Genomic DNA, 20,738 nt, shown 5'->3' with positions numbered 1-20,738 from the left:
GGTGTGAGTTGGTAATGAGCTTGAGTGGGTGTGGTGTGGGTGAGTGGGTGAGATGCTTGAGAAGTTTTAATCTCTTCCCTCAGCAAGGCATTTTCTTTTTCTTTATCGGAAAGTTGCCTCTTTAATCGATTTACTTCCTCTTCCTTTTGGTCCTCTGTGCGATCCTGGTGTACCCTCTGTGTGAATCTGGTCTGCTGTGTGAATCTGGTTTTCTGTGTAAAAACATAATTAAATTATTAAAATGAGGCCTAGTTTTTAAAAAAACAAACAGGAAACATAATGTAAATAATAAATGTATTTTTTTCCCCTTCATTGCATACAGCTCCCACTATTGGACAACACTTCACAAGGATCCTCCCAGTCAAACTCCACTGACAAACTACCAGCATTCCCTTTGCCACCACAACCAGGCTCTTTCTGTACTGTCCTTAATGAAGTGCAGATGGAAAGGTTCAGTACCATGGTAGTCTCAAAACCTGAGGCAGAGGCACTTGAGAAAAACACCAGACAGCAGAGTAGCAACAATATCTGGCATCATGTCTGCTCTATTCGCCTAACCTCATCCTCCTTCAAGAGAATGTTCTCTAGAAGAGCCGACTTTGAACAACTTGCTACCATCATGCAGAGGAAGAAGAAGAACATTATGACAAAAGCCATGAAGAGAGGCCTGGAGCTTGAGCCAGCCGCTGCAGCCCAGTATGCTGTCATCACTGGTAATGAAGTTCAAGTGTGTGGGTTTGTCATCATCCTATTTGGGTACATCCCCTGACAGAAGGGTTAAGAGTGGTGAGAATGAGACCTATGGACTTCTAGAAATTAAATGTCCAATGAAATCAGTTACACCGATTGCCAGTACCTTAAACAGGTTAGTGATGACACCTACAGGCTCAATCGTATACACGAATATTACTTCCAAATCATGGGACAATTGGGTAGGGCTGGGTAAAAATATCGATTTATCAATGCATTGCAATTCACGAGTTCACACTTACGAATGATCAGAGAGTAAATGGTTATGCGTATTTGGCGTGCTGTCCGGGGGGAGGGCTCCGAGCTCGGAAATTGGGCCCGAACCCAGAGTCCTCCCCCCGTCTCTGGTTAGGAAGATAGCCATGCAAGAGTGAAGAGATGGGGTGGTGGAGGGATGCTGAAAACTGTCGAGGAATAAGGGTGAGTTGACTGTGAATATTTATAGGTTTTACTCATGCTGATTGAGTGGATCTGTTGATTACTGATTGATGACAGCTGGTTGGAGTGACTTGATTGCTTGATCATTAGAACGTGTTCCTCCCGAACCTTGTTAATAAAACATAATTTATTTGTTTCTTAATTCAATATCGATTCATCAAATCCTATGAATCGATTCAGTCCACCGGCCAGTGGCGGCGCTGTGGGCAACACTCTAGTGAGAGCGTTCAGCGTAAAACAAGACGCGCTTTACCAAAACAGCAACATGGCGAATAGCAGCTGCACTCCGTTCAAGCCTGCACCACCAACGTTAAAAGCCGACGTTTGGGCTCATTTTGGATTCCACTGTAAGCCGGGAACAAATGAAGAGGTGGATAAAACCAAAGTGGTCTGTAAGCATTGCCACACCGTTCTTAAATATTGTAACAACACAACTAACTTGCGCAACCACCTAGCTCGACACCATGCAGATCTAATGCAACAAAAACAATCCAGCGTGGCTAAGCCGGATGATTCTAAACAGACACAACTCGATAAAGCCTTTCACTGCAAATTTCCTTCAGGCTCCGTTCGTGCACAGAAGATAACAGGATCCGTGCCCGTCTACATCTGTAAAGACTTACGCCCATATAGTGTTGTTGAAAACGTGGGCTTTAAATACATGGTCAACACACTTGAGCCACGGTACGCCATACCTACACGTAAACACATCACAGAAGTGGCCATGCCAAAGCTTTACATGGAGGTTAAGACCGAGCTTTTGGAGTCCTTAATGTCGGCGGAAAAAGTGGCGCTAACCTGTGATGGCTGGACTTCCAGAGCGACCGGCCCGTACGTAACCATCACGTCTCATTTTATTTCAACTGATTGGGTCCTTGTGTCAAATATCCTGCAGACCAGAGCGCTCTTTGAAAGCCACACAGGGAACAATATTGCTAATTTGCTCACCGAGCCAATGAATGAATGGGGCTTGAATGACAAAGTGGCAGCAATTGTAACAGATAACGCAGCTAACATGCTACGAGCAGATAGACTGACAGAGACATTGCACATTGGCTGTTTTGCACATGTCCTAAACTTGGCATCACAGGCTGCTCTCAAGATGCCTGCAGTATCAAGGCTTCTAGGCAGACTGAGGCGGATCTCCGCATTTTTCCACCGGAGCACCATAGCCAGCCACGAACTAAAAAAAAAACAGAAACTGCTGGTCCTGCCACAGCACAAGTTAGTGACCGATGTACCAACGCGTTGGAATAGTGCACTTGAAATGGTGGAAAGATTTTTAGAACAGCAAGCTGCTATCTCTGCTGCACTACTTGCCCCTGAGATAAGAAAACAAGAGAAAGATCTGAGCTCCCTTACAGAGGCAGACATAACAGCAGCAGAGGCTGTTGCACTGGCTCTGAAGCCACTGAAGAAAGCCACCTTAGTCATATCTCAAGAAGGAACCCCAACTCTCTCTGTCATCGCCCCTCTGAGAGCAAGACTTCTGGAAGAGATATATCCGGTCCCGAGTGATCCTGTGATGGTGAAGGAGATGAAATCTGCTGTGCATCAGGATCTCCAGAAAAGGTATTTATTATCATTATGACACTTTATTCTAAGACAGTTGTTTTGTATTATACTAATTTCATAATGATAATTTTCATATTTTTTGTAATAAAAAAAGTCTTGTATTTATTTTAAGGTACACAGGCTTAAAGGAACAACTCTACTTAGCTTCTGCCCTGGACCCACGCTTTAAGGCCCTGCCTTTTTTGAGTGATGATGAGCGTGAGGAAGTCTTCGTCCAACTCACTGATAACACTAAGACACAGGCAACTGAAAAAAAGCTTAGTAAGTACTGTATAGTGTGAATAAAAACATTATGTATTTTTATTATTAATGATACACTGCAATTATGAATTTAAACCCAACTATATTGTTATATACACTATTTTGAAAAGGGTGATAACTATTTACAATACAATTCCTTTGCTTTCTCAACAGAGTGGACCAATAAATGCAGAGGCCAATGAAGCAGAACCAGCTGAGGACTCTGGACCCCCAGCCAAGAAGAAAAGAGATTCTTGTGCATTGGCAGATCTCCTTGGGCAGACATATACTCCAGAAGCAGACTCCATAAAAACAAGAGATGATGAGGTGATGAAGTATAAAGAGGTAAAACCAGTACCACTCAGCACTAATCCACTCAGCTGGTGGAAGGAGCATGAGGTGGAATTCCCTCTTTTGTCATGCCAAGCTAAGCGATACCTCTGTATTCCTGGTAGTAGTGTACCAGCTGAGAGACTCTTCTCAACAGCTGGTGACATTGTCACAGCCCAGAGAAGTGCACTGACGCCTGAGCATGTAGACCAGCTGCTTTTTTTGAACAAAAACTTGCATGTGCACTAGTTTGATAACAAATGCTTCAGAGTTATTGTACTAAAATGTTATGACTTATATGATGGAAAATGAAATGTCTGTAATGTATTCTACATATAGGCACAGGCACAGTAAATAAGCCAAAGGTTCTCTGATCAGCTGTTCAGTGTTATTTATTGTGTTGACAAAATAGCACTTTGTAATGTTATACTTATAATATCTATGGTTGCACTTTTTTTATGAGTATGCACATTTTGTGCTTCTGTTTACATTTCTTTTATAACTTGAATGTGAAGAAAGAAATATACTTTCTGCTACTTACAGTTACATGCACTTTAAAAGTGTTAATAAAGCACCTGTTTGTTACAGTTGTGTTTTGTATTCAACACATGTACAATATTGTACAGTTTGTTCTGCTAAATAAACCATGACAGGAAACATGCTGGGGTCAATTTGTTCTTAAACATTGGTAATACTGCACACATTATTTAAAAATATATTCAGGTACTTAATTACTTGTGTATTTACTTATTATTGAATCGATATCGAAGCTAATAAATCAATATCTAATTGAATCGAATCGAATCGAAGCCTCAAGAATCGAAATCGAATCGAATTGTGAGATTCCTAACAATACCCAGCCCTACAATTGGGGATAACTGGGATGCCATGGTGTGACCTTTTTGTGTTATGTGAAAGTTACTATCACCTGGAGCGAATTTGGTTTGATCCTGAGATGTGGAGGAAAATAAAAGATAAACTTGATTGGTACTTTTTTGAGTTCTTTCTCCCTACAATGTGCAGTGAGAGTCCACAACAGTCACATTAACTGTAGCCTACCTGTTTCAATGACCATGGACAACTCCTCAGATGTGGTATCCTGCACTGATGAGCCTGATACTGTGGAAATGCCTCTTTAAATACATGTGTGAAGTGTTTGATATTATTCTGATACTGTGTTGTGGCTATAATATTCTTTCTGCAATTTAATTATTTTATTATAACTCTTACCTTTTAGTAGTTATAATCTATAGTCTTCGACCTTTGACTGCACTTCCTTCACCATGAATAGCAGGGACTGGATTTGGGAATTCGGGACTTGGTTCCCCATTGACAAAATGCTGAAATAGTCATGTAAAATATTGTTGGACTGTGGCAACACGGTGGCGGTAGCTAACACTGTAACATTAATGTTAACTTAACGTTAGGTGTTTGAATCTTGAATAACAAAGTTAGCTAACATCCAGCCGCTAGTCAAAACATACAATCGTGACTTACGTGATAACTAAACTATCACTAAGCTTGTGTAGTGGGACGTATTGTGGCCCTGTAATCAAACTAATGTGCTTGGGGTAGTGCAGGTCCAATCACGAACAGGATGGGACGGTATAAAAAAGAACAGGTAGTTACTCCTTGCATGTGCATACTGTTTGAGTGACGTGTCATTGCCCGTTGGACCGCCCCTTGTTCCTGTAACACTTCCGCTTCTGAGGTAGGTGCTGTTTGAGCTTGGGAGTGAACACAGATATGGGATTTCGTGTAAACGAGTGTTTTGCTCATAGCTTCGGGATGGTTTGCGGCTGTTGGCGGCTCCGGATCTCGCATTACATGCCTCTCTTGAAAGTCATGTGTCTAGTATCTGTAAAACCGCTTTCTTCCATCTTAAAAATATATCTAAATTACGTCATATGCTCTCAATGAATAATGCAGAACAATTAGTTCATGCGTTTATGACCTCAAGGCTAGATTATTGTAATGCTCTACTGGGTGGTTGCCCTGCACGCTTAATAAACAAACTACAGCTAGTTCAAAACGCAGCAGCTCGAGTTCTTACTAGAACCAGGAAGTATGACCATATTAGCCCCGTTCTGTCAACACTGCATTGGCTGCCTATTAAACATCGTATAAATTTTAAAATATTGCTGATCACTTACAAAGCACTAAATGGTTTAGCTCCGCAGTACTTGAGCGAGCTCTTAACTTATTATAGTCCTTCACGTCTACTGCGATCTCAAAATTCCGGCCAGTTAATAATACCTAGAATATCAAAATCGACTGCTGGCGGTAGATCCTTTTCCTACTTAGCACCAAAACTTTGGAACAGTCTTCCTACCATTGTCCGGGAAGCAGACACACTCTGTCAGTTCAAATCTAGACTAAAAACACATCTCTTCGGCCTAGCATACACATAACACATTATAGACTTCTATAATTAGGCTGCATAGTTTAGAACAGCCGGGACCGGGAACACTTCCCGTAAATCCTGATGTACTTGGTACATCATAAGAAGGATGGCGTCTACGCTAATATTAGTCTCTCTGTCTATCCCGAGGTTTACTGCTGTCCACCGGAACCAGGCCGTATCCAGATCTGATGAAGGACCAGCGCCAGGACACGACGACGACGCCGCTGACCTGAAGTGTCAACCAGTCTCTCCTCCTCTCCACTCCGACTTCAACCAACCGGAACTGGACAAATACTCTGATTCATTCTGAACTTCATACACTGTTCACTCATTGGCCAGAGGAGAACTGGCCCCCGACTGAGCCTGGGTTCTCCCAAGGTTTTTTTCTCCATTCTGTCACCTGATGGAGTTTTGGTTCCTTGCCGCTGTTGCCTTACCTTCTGGCTTGCTTAGTTGGGGACATTTAATATTCAACAATATTATAGATCTGCCTTAAAGGTGGATGATGATGAAATTGTTTTTTTGTATTATTTTCATGTTATCACTGTGAAGCTGCTTTGATACAATCTGTATTGTAAAAAGTGCTATATAAATAAAGATGACTTGACTTGACTTGACTCTCTTGCAGTCCCGCGTCTCATGACCCACTAAACATTGGATGTCGGATAGACGTGCAGATCATGTCTATATTGGGTCCGTCGGTCCATGACCAATTCTGGACGTCATATTGACATTCAACATTTGACCTTTGAAATGGGTAATTTTTTGGACGTCATTTGGACGTCTATGACAGGTGCAGGAAATTTACATGATTAATATATAATATTTTTTTTTTTACAAATATCAACATTGTTGTTATCAACATGATTAATACATATGAATACAGATTATTAAGAATTATTTAAGATAATTTTCCAAAAACTCCATTTGATTGTCTCAGCACCAAGGGGATAACTAGAGGCGCAGTTTACTATAGTTTTCCTGTAGCTCAAACAGTAGAGCATTGGTGCTTGCAACACAAGATCATGGGTTCAATTCCCAGGGAAAGCAAGAACTAGGAATGTAGCGCCCCTCTAGCTTGTTTCACTGTAATGAGAGGTGGCTATCCTGAGTTCTTTAAATTTCTTTTCAGTCAACAATGTGAGTTTCACTAATAAATGTATTAGTATTCAACTTGTGTGTGTGTAATTATTAACTTATTGTACGAAATACTCTTTCCCTCTAAATCACTATGTAAGCGGTAATATCTATACTTTAACAGAAAATGAAATGTCTTTCAAGTACTTATATCTTATAAACACTTTCACATATAACAAAAAAATTACCCCTTTTCCTTCATAAACTTAAAATATCAGTCAGTAACCACAACATAAAAATATGACAGATTTAGTTAGAAAAAGTGTATCAGAAAATAAAAAGATATTAATAAACTCACTTTTCAGATCACAAAGGCATTTAAATTCACATTCAAACAATAGGGCCCAAGAAAATAAAATAGCCGGCAAAACTCTAGTTTAAATTTGAAAAACCCTTCAAATGTTCAAATGATGCAGGCCTGAATGTAGCTCGGGTACGTTGTAGCCTTAAACCAAATGGCTGCTTCACCACACGGGCCAAACAAAAAATGGTACCTTATACTCAACGTAGATGCAACCTCACACGGACAGGATTAAAGGCATCAGCAACAGGAAACAGGATGAAAAAAGTTGAAGAGAAGAGAAGATGGTTGAAGAGAAAAGTCACATGGTCGACGATGCCACCACTCGGTAACGCTATCCGGCTCCGTCAGGGTCTTTGATCATCGTCAATCTCACAGTTCCACACAAGCTTAACTACTCGAGGTCGCTGGTCGCTAGCTTGTTAGCAAAGTCTATGCAAAACACTAAGCACTAATTTCAGTCTTCGTGTGCAGAGTATGCCACTGACACAGACAGAATTATCCTATTACAGTTTCTTATAAGAGTCCTTGTTGAACACTTTCACTAAAACTGGTGCATTAGCTACGTTAACATTCCATGTTTCTCTCAACACTCGCGTCTCTCGCGTCTCTCTCACCACTCACGTCTCTCTCACCAATCCCTTTTCTGCGACCTCAACCGTGATTGGCTCATTACAAAACTTTCAGAAATAAAATAAATTCACAAAACATTGCTGTAACTCTTTCTTTCTATTCTTACCGGCATCATTAACGCATCTTCACATTAACGCATCTTCACATCTTCTTTAATAATATCTTCACATATTATTAACCAAAATGCTGAATTCAGTAAAACATGAACATTACCCAATATACATTTCACTCATTGAGCAAAATTATAACTTCATTGCTGGTCAATGAACCTTAACTTTTTAAACCTTAAATTATATTTATTAAACTAATTAAATTATTTATTCAAACTTCTATATCTTATACTAATGAATATATTTTAACAGGGTTACACCCTCCCCCTTTTAAAATGTCTGTGTGTCCTCATCAGACACTAATAAACTGACAAAGGAGTCATAAGGGCATAATAACTAGTGTGTCTAGTGTTTTCCTATTTTAATGACTATCCCTCTATGTACAATAGTCAAAGGCTCATCTCTTGATCTACCAGGCTCATCATAGGTAAGTCTAATAGTTGGCTTGGCAGTTCTCTTAGGTCTAGGCTCAGATCTGTGCTGCACTCTATCCTGTATCTGGACCTCAGATACTTCTTGTTCAGACTCCGATCCAGCTTCACTAGTCTCTTCCGGAGCTACTTCTGGATCACACTCCTTATCCTCGGGTTCCGGTTCAGAGTTGTGATCAACCTCTTCTGGGTCTGAATCATTTTCACGAACAGGTTCAGCTTTAGGGTCATTTTCATGTTCTGTTTCAGGGTCATCTTCAAATTCAAGTACTGGCCTGGCAGTATTTAGCACCCTCGGGACAGGCTCTCTCCGAGTGACACGGTGAGTGACATAATACTCCATGTCAGAGGATGAATCAGAAAACTCCTTTAACTCCTGAATCTCTGGTCTTGAGTCCCTTTGACTTTTCTTACGAGTGTCTGCTCTGGTCTTGGGTTTCTCAGGCAGATCAACATCCTGGTCAGCACGTGGCATTCTCACCAGCTGTCCAACCGGAAGAAGGTGGTCCCTGTGTATAGTCTTTGTCCCTAACCTTCCATCTTCCCGTTTGATCTTGAACACAGGTAGGTTTGGCATCTTTCCAACGACAACATACGGGTCAAAACTCCACCTGCTTTCCAGTTTGTGCTTGCCTTTCAAGCCTAGATTCCGGAGCAGTACTCTGTCGCCGATCTCTATGGACTGAAAGGTAACTCGGCGATCATACAACCTCTTGTTTCTTTGGTGCCGTTTGTCTGCAGCATCAGAGGCTAACTTGTAGGCTTGCTTCAAGTCTTCCTTCAGCTTTGTGACATATCGGGTGTGAGATGCCTCTTCTATGCCATCTGGGGACGTTCCAAAGCACAGGTCAACCGGAAGTCTCGCCTCTCTGCCAAACATTAGATGGTAAGGTGAGTACCCGGTGGCATCACACTTAGTACTGTTGTACGCGTGGACCAGGTAAGGCACATGTTGACTCCACGTACGCTTCTTCTCCCGGGCTAACGTACCAAGCATAGAGAGCAGAGTCCGGTTGAACCTTTCTGGCTGCGGGTCTCCTTGCGGATGATACGGTGTTGTCCGCGACTTGCGTATCCCCATCAAGGTCAACAGTTCCCGGATCAGACGGCTCTCGAAATCTCTTTCTTGATCCGAATGGATCCTTGAAGGCAGTCCATAATGTATGAAATGTTTCTCAACCAGGACCTTTGCCACAACATGGGCCTTCTGGCTTTTAGATAGGAAAGCCTGGGCGTATCTCGTGAAATGATCCGTGACCACTAACACGTTACTTATGCCTTTGGAGTCAGACTCCATGGAAAGAAAGTCCATGCACACTAAATCCATAGGCCCCTAACTTACAATCTGGTGCAATGGAGCAGCTCTCTGTATGGGGTCTTGTGAGTCACACACTCCCCACAGTTCTTAATGTATTCTTCCACTTGCTTTGACATCCTAGGCCAAAAGAATCTACTTCGGAGCAGGTCAACAGTTCTTTCTTATCCAAGGTGCCCCAGGTCATCATGCATCGCCTGAATAACCAGATCCCGGAACTCTCTTGGCAGGATGAGTTGACTGACCACATCTCCGGACGATCTCTTAGTGTACCGATACAGCAATCCATCTTTCATTGACAGCTTCCCAGCTTCTCTTTTCAATCTGGACACACTGTAAAAAAAAATCTTAATTTTACAGGTAATTGTCTGTATTTTTTACCGTTCTTTTACAGAATTTTACCGTTTTGTCATTATACAGTGAATGTCTGTTATTTTACAGATATTTGCTGTAATTTAAAGGTCCACTATTAAATTTACAGGCAATTGCTTGTATTTTGGTTTTACGTCAATTTTCTGTATTTTTAAAATAAATTTTCTGTATTTTTACAGAGTTATGTGTAATTTTACATAAAATATTAAGTAATATTTTACAGATTATTTCTGTGAAATTAGAAAACAAAGAATAGAAGGTGTAGCTGCAGAAATCAGCAATCATTCAACATGTTTTCCTTGAAGACCATTAAGCATGTGGGGGTTAAAGTGAGTTTTAAGGTTAAATAGTAGGCTATTTACAGTAGGCTAGGCCTATTGCCTACTGTAGGCAGGCCTATTGACTTATAGTCTTTTAATTGTCTTGCTCATTTTGATTAATCATTTGTGTAATTCTCTCCCCCTAATATCATGTATATTTTATGTATTTTATTAATATTTAAAAAAATATGCGTTGCTGCACATTGCATGGCATTGTGTGCGTGTGCGCGCGCGCGCGTTGCTTAGTCCCGCCCACAACGGTTAAGCTGGTCTGATCAGTCGTCAAGTTTGGATCTGTGTATCAAGGGCAAACGAAGCGGGAGATTTGAATTCAGTCTAGCAGCTACTCTGAAGTGGATTGTGAGATCAAGAGTGGTTCAAAGCAATCGTTTTCGTCAAGAGCAGCCGTGAGCAGGAGCGCTGAACACGAGTTTATAATCCGGTTGTCATTCAGTCTGTTCGGATATAACGCGCCTTTTTCATTGAGCCTGGTTCGTCACACCGGACATCATGCCAACCGATCACTGAGGTAAGAGTCTAATTTTTTTGGACTATATTTGATATTACATTTTTCAGTTTACAGTTTGTCTACAAGCTAACATTAGCATTCTTAAATGATGTCATAACTGGCGTCGAGGACGGCAAAACACTGAAAATGCAGCATGAGTCTTTCAATTTTCCATCTGTTTTAAGAAAGATCAGTTGAACCCACATCTCAAAATAACGTTACCTAAAACAAACTTAAGTAACGTTAACGTTAGACTTGTTATTCAATCAAAGTCCATTCAATTGTATAAAATCTTCGCTATAATGATGAGTCAGTAACTTAAATCATCTTAAACGGCGGGCATTTTAAAATACTGTCTGGAAGCTGAAAACTCTTCTCTTAAAAATATCCTTGCTTTATTATAGTAAAAAAAAAATTGGTGTATTTATTACCATTTTAATAACCACAGTTTTACTAAAAATAGGCCTACCATATTTATTTTCTTTTTAAGGTTAGTTAAACCACGTGGTCAATTTTCGTAATGGTGAGTAACGTTAACTCTACCGAGACCGTTAATAAATCGAATTCAGTAACTTGTATCATTACAGTAAATCATATAAAGTTACATTTACTTTCTATAATATAGCTAAAACCACATGCTCAAAACATAACTGTTAGCCTTTCCTGCTCAGCTTCCAGATCATAGTCAGTTGAGGTTTTGCATTGTCCCATTAGACCATATTCTTACATGTAATACTGAGTTTTTTTTTTTTAATCTTTTTTTTATGATTTCAGGTCATCTGGAAAGCAGCTGATCATGGCAAACAAAGGTAAGAAGTAACTTTAAATATTGTAATGGCTGAGTCTTCTGACTCCATATGATTGCACTAAAAATGGCATAAAAATAAGTGTTTTATACTGTATATTTTCCCATGTGAATATTAATTTGATCAGGTTTTGGTTTTGCTACAGTAAGACCACGAGTGTTAGATTTCACCCATCTATTCTATTGTTTTATTGTTTTTTGGTAACTAGGGCCTAGGCTCTGTCATTTAGAAACATGGCTTTTCCTATCACTGCTATCTTATTGACACATATCTCCACCTTTCATTCCAGCCAGATGATCTGATGTGGAGCTGCTTGCATCTCAGCCTACCTGATGGACAACTCTTGCTGAATGAATGACCTTCAACTCAACCTTGCCAACTGCTTCGGGTTTCAGCCAAACCATCCTTGCTGTGTGATCCTGCTGATTTGCCTTATACAACATCAAAAAGATCCGGCTCTTCCTATCGGAGCTACACAACTCCTTGTCTTGCTCTATCCAGACTGGACTAGTGTAATGCTCTCTTGGCAGGCCTTCCAGCAAGACCTAAACTCAATGCTTCAGATCTATGTGTCCTCCAGAAGCTTGTGTTTTGCAAGTGTGGTGCCATCATCCCGAAGAGACAAAATCCCTTTCACTGACCTTTACCTGGACTGTTTCCTGCTGGTGGAATGACCAGCGCAACTCAATACATTTTCAAGAAACTGCTAAAGATCCATCTTTTTCGTAAACACTTGACCCAATAATACTATCTTTGTTTAAAAAAAAAAAAAAAAAAAAAAAACTTGCTATGTGTACTGTGCTAGACTAAACTGGGACTTGTAACTGCACCTGTTGCTCCTATTGTTCTCTTAATTGGTAAGTCCCTTTGGATCAAATGTAATTGTAAACGTATAAAATTAGTTATATTGGAGTATAAAGGTATTCAGCAATGGCGTTTTAATGTGGATATTTTTACATGTTCTAAATTATATACTAAGCTTGTATTTCCTATCATTCACATATCTTGATGTTCAGTGTTTGTTTAATGACTAATACTGTAAACGTGCAGGTATTCTGTACTTATACATTTTGTTATTCAAAAAAGTTTTGGATTGTAAATTGGATTGAAAAAATAAAAATGAAAACTAAATATACAAACTATGTATTTTAATTTATGTACTTATTGCATTTTTATACATAACTTTATAGTTATTTTACACAGAAAAACTATATTAAAAGAAAATTACTGTAGATTAAGACAGCATTATCATAAAATAACTTTATAAAACCCTAAATTTACAGATTAACCTGAGAGTTAAATGTTTTTTTAATGTTATTTGACATAATTTATACGTTTTTCCACGGTTAATTAAACCATTATCAACAGTAATATACTGTCATTTAATTAATTTTGACCGTAAAGTCAATTCTGTATTTTTACGGTTTTTGCCTGTAATTTTGTGAAATGGTTATTTGCTGTAATTTAACGGAATCCGTCTGGAAACTTTGCTGCCAGAGATTTACCGTTTTTTTACGGGATTTTTTTTTTACAGTGCAGCTCATGACTCATGTCCCCCTCCTCTGGCCAGTGCCCACTCTTGATGGCTTGGATGGTTGGTCCAATGGCTTCATCCTCTTCCTGAGCCTTCCTGAGACTCATTTTGGACATGAGTTCCAGGGACTTTAACTCCATGTGTGTTGAAAACGCATACAGGTCAGGAACACAGTGGGGAGATGCTCCAAGCTGAGCCACACAGACTGGTGTACTACGTGCAGACTCTGGGATGCATACTCTCTGGCAGATGGTTTTCACTCCAGACTGAGGTATAGTCACCCAGCCATTGTCATCCTCCTCTGACATGTTCCTGGACAACAGGTCGGCATCAATGTTCTGTCGGCCTGGGCGATACTGCACATCAAACTCGTACGTTGATAGAGCAGCTAGCCAACGATGCCCCACCGCATTGAGCTTGGCTGTGAACAGCACGTACATCAGCGGGTTGTTGTCAGTACGTACGATGAACCTTGCCCCATACAAATAGTCGTGGAATTTGTCGACTACTGCCCACTTGAGAGACAAGAATTTCAGCTGATGTATGGGGTAATTTCTCTCTGCAGAGCTGACTTTTCTGCTTGCAAAGGCAACTGGTCTCAAGCCTCCAGGGTGTTCTTGGTAAAGAACAGCACCCAGACCCTTCAAGCTTGCATCCACATGCAGGATGTATGGATGTTGTGGATTGGAAAATGCCAGGACAGGCTCATGTGTCAGACAGTGAATTATGCGATGAAACGCATCTGTACAGGATTTGTCCCATCTTTCCCCGAACGGTTCGGATTATTTCAAGTAGACTTAGTTCACATCTTGGGCATACTTCTTTCTCTTCTGAGTTGGAGCATATCCCTTTGTGAGTTCAGTCAGTGGTCTGACAATTTCAGAGTAGTTCTGAATGAATCGACGGTAATAACCGCAAAATTCTAGGAAAGATTGTAACGTCTTCAGGTTTGTTGGCATGGGCCATGCAGTGACGGCCTCAATCTTGTTTGGATCTGGGGAAACTCCATCTGCAGACACAATGTGCCCCAGGTACTTGACCCTTGGCAGACAGATCTGGCACTTGTCCACTGAGAGTTTCAACCCAACTTCACCGAGACGATCTAGGACCTTTAGCAGTCTCTCTTCGTGTTCCTCAAGAGTTTTTAAAAAAAAACGATCCCGTAGTCCAGGTACACCAGCACTTGTAAGAGGTTCATGTCACTGACAGCCTTCTCCATCAACCTTTGAAAGGTTGCTGGTGCCCCAGTAATGCCTTGAGGCATTCGGTCAAACTGGAAAAATCCTAACGGGCAAAGTCCACCACTCGGTAACGCTATCCGGCTCTGTCAGGGTCTTTGATCATCGTCAATCTCACAGTTCAACACAAGCTTAACTACTCGAGGTCGCTGGTCGCTAAGCTTGTTAGCAAAGTCTATGCAAAACACTAAGCACTAATTTCAGTCTTCATGTGCAGAGTATGCCACTCACACAGACAGAATTATCCAATTACAGTTTCTTATAAGAGTCCTTGTTGAACACTTTCACTAAAACTGTCCCTTCTCCACTGATTTCAGGATCTGGGCTCTAGGTGTCTGATGCCGGGATGATGCTCTTGAGGAGTGAGTAGATGCTTGAGGAGTGCTGTGTAGCAGGACTTTCTCCAAGAGCTCTGTTTGGCGCCTAGCAGTCTCGCTCTGTTGCTTGTTGATTTCCATTATTTGCAGCATAAAGTCCTCAGATGAACCAGCTGTTCCGAATGGGTGGTGAGAGGAGATGGGGGTTGAAGTCACCATTACCTTCTCTTTAGGTCTAACAGCCTGTCCTGATGGGTTCTCAGCATAGTCTACCACGTAGTCATCTAGGTAAACAGGCCTCTGAATTGCTCTTTGTGGACGTCGGGATGAGGCAGGGGCAGACTTTGACATCGCCGACTCTGAGGTTGCCATGGTAATGACCTGGCTCCGGCTCGAAGGACCAATTTTGTAATGAAGGTGGACTGGTTCTTAGGTACACTGTTAGACATTTTATTGTATTTTTGCGGTAACTTACTGGCAGCACTATTGCCAGTAAGTTACTGTAAGTTCCACTTTACAGTAGCTTACCTGTAAATGTGTTTTACGGTATGATGCCCTTACTGCAATTTTATTTTACAGTAAGATGGCCTTACCGCAATTTCATTTTACAGTAAGATACCCTTACCGCAATTTCATTTTACAGTAAGATACCCTTACTGCAATTTAATTTTACAGTATGATTTCCTTACTGCAATTTCATTTTACAGTAAGATGCCTTACTGCAATTTAATTTTACAGTATGATGCCCTTACCGCAGTTTCATTTTACAGTACAATACCCTTACTGCAACTTATTTTTCATTTATTTTACACTATTAATGCTATTGAATTAAATAAATTCCAAAAAAGTTACTTGAGTTCATGTACATCAGCATATTTATTATTTACTATCACAATTAATTACATTCAATTTACTTATTGTGATGCAACATTTAAAAGAGAAATTCATGCATAACAAATAAAAGCAGATCATGACAATACGCAATTTTTTTTTTTTTTTCTTAAATCAAATACAAAATACACTAACAGTTCTCAGCTAAAACAAGAGGAAATTAAATCAAAAGGAAATGGCACCCACCTCTCTACTAATCCCAAAAAAATAACAATATACATTTGTATGATAAAGAACAATACAACAAAAGTTTACAAATAAATAACTGATCTGAGGAATGGTGCTGCTTTTGCCCCTAAAGCTTCCTCTCCTCCAATCACAGCAGATTTACACCCGATCATTGGTGTCAGGTGGCAGCAATTCCTTTCTGCTTATGGGAAGTAGAGAGAGAGAAACAGGGAGAAAGGGGAAAATAAAAAAAATAAAAAATACATCCTTGGACACACTCAAACAGCAAGTTCTACAGATTGTAGCACCAGCACCAGATTTGGTAGCACCGCACATGTAATATGAGCTTAATCACTGTCTTTCTTAAAGGTTCTCTAAGCGATCCTGGGTGACGTCACTTCTTGTTGACGTTCGAACTATTGCCAAACAAAACGGAGGCTAGCTAGACCCTCCCTCCTCCTCATCCGCGCACTAACAACCCAAACCCCACCCCCAAATCCTTCTTGTCGGTTATTGGCTGGAACACTGTTTGTTATGTTGTGGTGCGGGTTAGTCGAGTTTGTTTTTGTTGCTGTTTGTGGAGCCTGGGGTGTCTACAGAGACCGCGTTTTTTTAGAGTGTGTTCAGGAGACAGATAGCTAGCGGATAGTGAGGAGATATTTGCTGTATGTGACAAAAAAAATTTTGGCCTAAAAAATGCGTGACATCGCTTAGAGCACCTTTAAATTTAGACTTTTGTCTCAGTGCATGCGTTGTTTTAGTTTGGCAGGGTCACCACTAGCTTAGCTTAGCATAATGAATGGAATCTTTTGTTGCCAGCTAGCATGTTCTGAGTAAAAGTGATATAAAAAACCCACCTAATTACTTATTGTGGCCTGCGTATTCACAAAGAGTACAAATAGCGATGCAGATTAAGACTAGGCGATTTCCTAGACAGATTTTGACTTGGGACTATATTAGGGTGAAGCACAGGCGAAGCACTGCTACTTGAGTGCAGAGATATCACGCAACACATGAAATCCCAGTCAACATAATAGTAGCTGGCTATTTTTCCTACAGTAGACATAGTAAATGGCGATGAACATGGCTGATTTTGTGAGAGACGAAGAGGGTGACTTCTCAGACAGTCAAGATCCAGAACCATACCTCTATGAACCAGAGTTTTCAGAAGAGGAGCTGCGTGCTTTGGAAATAGAACAACAGGAGGAGGAGGTTGCAATCGCTCAACAACCTGAGGACGTGAGGATGAGAGCCAACACAAACTGGTGGTGTGAGTGTGGGGGAATATGCCAACCTATGCCGACTGAAATAAACTCAACACAATCCAAAAGCGAAGATACTCGGTGCAGGTCACGCCGGTAAGTTGACAGATTTCATGTGTTGCGTGATATCTCTGTGCCCAAGTAGCAGTGCTTCGCCTGTGCTTCACCATGATATAGTCCCAAGTCAATATCTGCCTTGGAAATCACCTAGTCTTAATCTGCATCGCTATTTGTCCTTGTGAATACGCAGTAGTAAATAGGTGTTTTATTTTTTATCACTTTTACTCAGTACATGCTAGCTGGCAACAAAGGATTCCATTCATTATGCTAAGCTAAGCAAGCGCCGACCCTGTCAAACTAAAACATTGCATGCACTGAGACAAATGCATTTGCCCACCTATCTAAATGTAGGAAAGACGGTGAATAAGCCCTATTTTAAAAAACGGTGGAGTGTTCCTATAAAAGAAAACTCCGGTGAAAAATAAACCTAGGGGTAATTAGCACATGGTTACAGAGTAGATCGTTCTCTGGGATGCGTTTTCATGATAATCGAATGTAAAGAGTTTTATCTCTAAAAACAGATTAGCTTATAACGCTAGTAAATGGGGCAGAGAGTAAATTTAAGTAAATCGCTAGTTAATACCACTAACAAGACTCAAAATAGCCTCACACTACCACGGTAGCATAATGAGGGTCCTTACATGCAAACCGAAGCATTGAGAACTTTGTAAGTGTACAAACAGTTTAAAAAGAAGATACTTAATAAAGACAGTACATTACACGTATTCAGACACAGCCATCTTGGAAAACAGTCTCGACAAGTCGAGCAACGAACGCTGTGCTAAGTGATATGAACTGTGACTTGTTCATTTTTGTATTATTATTTGTATTTATTTATTTTCTCTTTTTGCGTTCAGTGCTTTCTTCCGGAAACAACAGAAGATTCCAAGTCACAGTTCAAATCACTTAGCATGGCAATCGTTGCTCGACTTGTCGAGACTGTTTTCCAAGATGGCTGTGTCTACATACGCGTAATGTACTGTCTTTATAAAGTATCTTCTTATTAAACTGTTTGTACACTTACAAAGTTCTCAATGCTTCGGTTTGCATGTAAGGACCCTCATTATGCTACCGTGGTAGTGTGAGGCTATTTTGAGCCTTGTTAGTGGTATTAACTAGCGATTTACTTAAATTGACTCTCTGCCCCATATACTAGCGTTATAAGCTAATCTGTATTTAGAGATAAAACTCTTTACATTTGATTATCATGAAAACGCATCCCAGAGAACGATCTACTCGGTAACCATGTGTTAATTACCCCTAGGTTCATTTTTCACCGGAGTTGTCCTTTAAAGGATTCACAGACACCCTGAGAACAGCAGGGACAAATATTTAATGGAACTGCAAAAATTGTGTACTGGTGTTGGTGTCTGACTGATTGTTTTTTGTACCAGTCCAGCACTGCATAAGAAACTTACCTAATTTGATGTTCTCCACTCAATTTCGGTGAGCCTCTGCAGAAACGTTGCTACCCGGGAGTTGATGGCAGTCACCTTTCTCTTTACAACACCTCCTGTCTTTCGACTTGTGCCAACTTTGGCCGTGCACAACCTCTTCAGGGTTGATCCTTAAAAAGAATCTTAAAACAAACACAGGTCTTACATTTTCATATTAACACATACAGTAGTCATCTTTAAAAGCGGCCCTCTAACACAGACGCGCTGCACAGTTATACTAGTGAACTCACTCGATGCCCAGAGAGAAGGAAATTAATAGTGGAATAAAGTTGTTATTTTTGTGTTTTTTTTGCAAACAAAAAATATTCTCGTCGCTTGATAAACTTAAGATTGAGCCACTGTAGTCACTTGGAATATATTAACGATCTCTTTAATAACTTTTCTGGGCCAGCAAGATTCATTCCCTCTGAAAGCCTATGGTGGAGTGAGACAGCTCTCAGATTTCATCAAAAATATCCTAAATTGTGTTCGGAAGATGAACGAAAGACTTACATGGTTGGAACAACATGAGGGTGATTAATTACTGACAGAATTATCAATTTTGGATTAACTAACCCTTTAAAGTATTATTTAAATCATTTTATATTTTTATAATCAAAACCTTCTATTTAAAACATTAAAGTACGCGTGAACCGGAAGTTGCAAACGACTTGTCTCCAGTGTTGTGACGTATTTCCCAGTGAAACAGAATATTGAACAGAGGGCAGGGTTTTACTTTAGCGCTCCTCCTCTCCATCTCTCGCTCAAAGCAGAGTAACGGTCTGAGGGGAGTGGTTAAGCGTTTTCCAACCCAAGCCGTCAAGCCTACATCATCAGAAAAAGAACGCCATTTCAGACCGGAAGTAACTTTTCAGACTTTGATTATAGATTACCACGGCAAACTATTTTTTTCTGTGTATTAACTTGCACGGATTCATTGTTCACCACAAGACTAGTAATATGCGCTAACAAAGTAAACAGGGTCAATCTTGATTTTAATGCTGACTTTAATCTCATAACACTGTTATCAAGAATTTAAATGCATTCCTGCCACTTCTGAGGCTCATTTAAGTCCCAGTGAACCGGAAGTTGCAAACAACTTTTTTCCAGTGTTGTGAAGTATGAATTTGGTTGATTCTGATTTAATTTGATTGATAACTTATTCTTCCTGATTGTGTTGTATTATTATAACTCAATTTATATTAATTTATACATTTGACATAAAGGGCCCTATCATACGTTTAGATCGTTAAACCAGGGCCCAAAATATGACACATTTAATATGGTTAAATGAATAAATTAAAGAAAGCGTAGGGTTTATTATCACATAATGCATCTGATAGTTACTCAAAACATATACTTACAAAGCCAAAGACCCTCAGTGCTGTGGCTCTTAAAAGAGCCTTTGGGCTGTAGTTAGCTCCTGTTGACACAGACAAAAGAGAAAAAGAAGAAACATTATTTTTTCATCGATGATTATTGGCTAATGACTATATGTTATGAACATGATTAATCACAGATCTATGACTGCTAGATTGATCACTTACACAATCAGATGACAATCAAAACTGAAAAAAGAGAGAAGAGAATATAACTTTTTAGCCTACAACATGCAGGAGGGAGAGGGGGAAGGGATAGGGGGGCCGTTTTACCAATAATTAGCATAGCATTTCTAAAATATTTTGCAATGAACATTTATCAATTAATCTATAAGCCTGCCTTTATATTGCGTTAAAAAGCGTTACTATTTTAAGCATGTCTGTCCTGTGCAGAGTGAATCCAGCACGTATGATACTATTATGTAAATTTAGCTGTCACTTCAGAAATAGTTTGCAGCTGTCGGTCCAATACATCTCTTACATCGTGTTTACACTTTGTTAATGAGAGGATTCATATTCATATTCATATCACATTCATATTCATTCTTTATTGTCCTCAATAGAGGACATTTGTTCGCGAGCCCGAAATTCGCGAGCCTGCATAAATCGACAAGAGACCAACAACTACCGGTAATCTGTGATTGGCTACTGCTGCTCACCGCTGCAAAACCCGTTGTAAATGGATTAATTTTCCGTTCTCCAGAGCGTGAACACAAATAAGCACAAATATACACTGGGGCGTTTGGCAAATCTGTTGCGCCAAAATATTATTACAGTATCAAT

At 40.1% G+C, this 20,738-nt stretch overlaps 1 long non-coding RNA gene across 2 annotated transcripts; it reads right to left on the bottom strand.

Moving 5' to 3' along the window:
* Nucleotides 1-15,767: 15,767 nt before the first annotated feature.
* Nucleotides 15,768-20,258, bottom strand: LOC306990956. Of its 2 annotated transcripts, XR_013795998.1 has the most exons (4): nt 20,124-20,258; nt 19,941-19,999; nt 18,559-18,719; nt 15,768-16,017 (listed from the first exon to the last, which is right to left on the bottom strand). It is a non-coding gene; the product is annotated as an uncharacterized lncRNA (long non-coding RNA). The 2 variants fall into 2 exon arrangements; XR_013795999.1 differs by having other exon boundaries at nt 19,941-20,201.
* Nucleotides 20,259-20,738: the final 480 nt, after the last annotated feature.

This window comes from Phoxinus phoxinus, assembly GCF_949152265.1.
Source record: "Phoxinus phoxinus genome assembly, chromosome: 22".
Lineage (NCBI taxonomy): Eukaryota > Metazoa > Chordata > Actinopteri > Cypriniformes > Leuciscidae > Phoxinus > Phoxinus phoxinus.
Note: the sequence above shows the minus strand (reverse complement) of the source record. Positions and strands in the feature narration are given on the sequence as shown.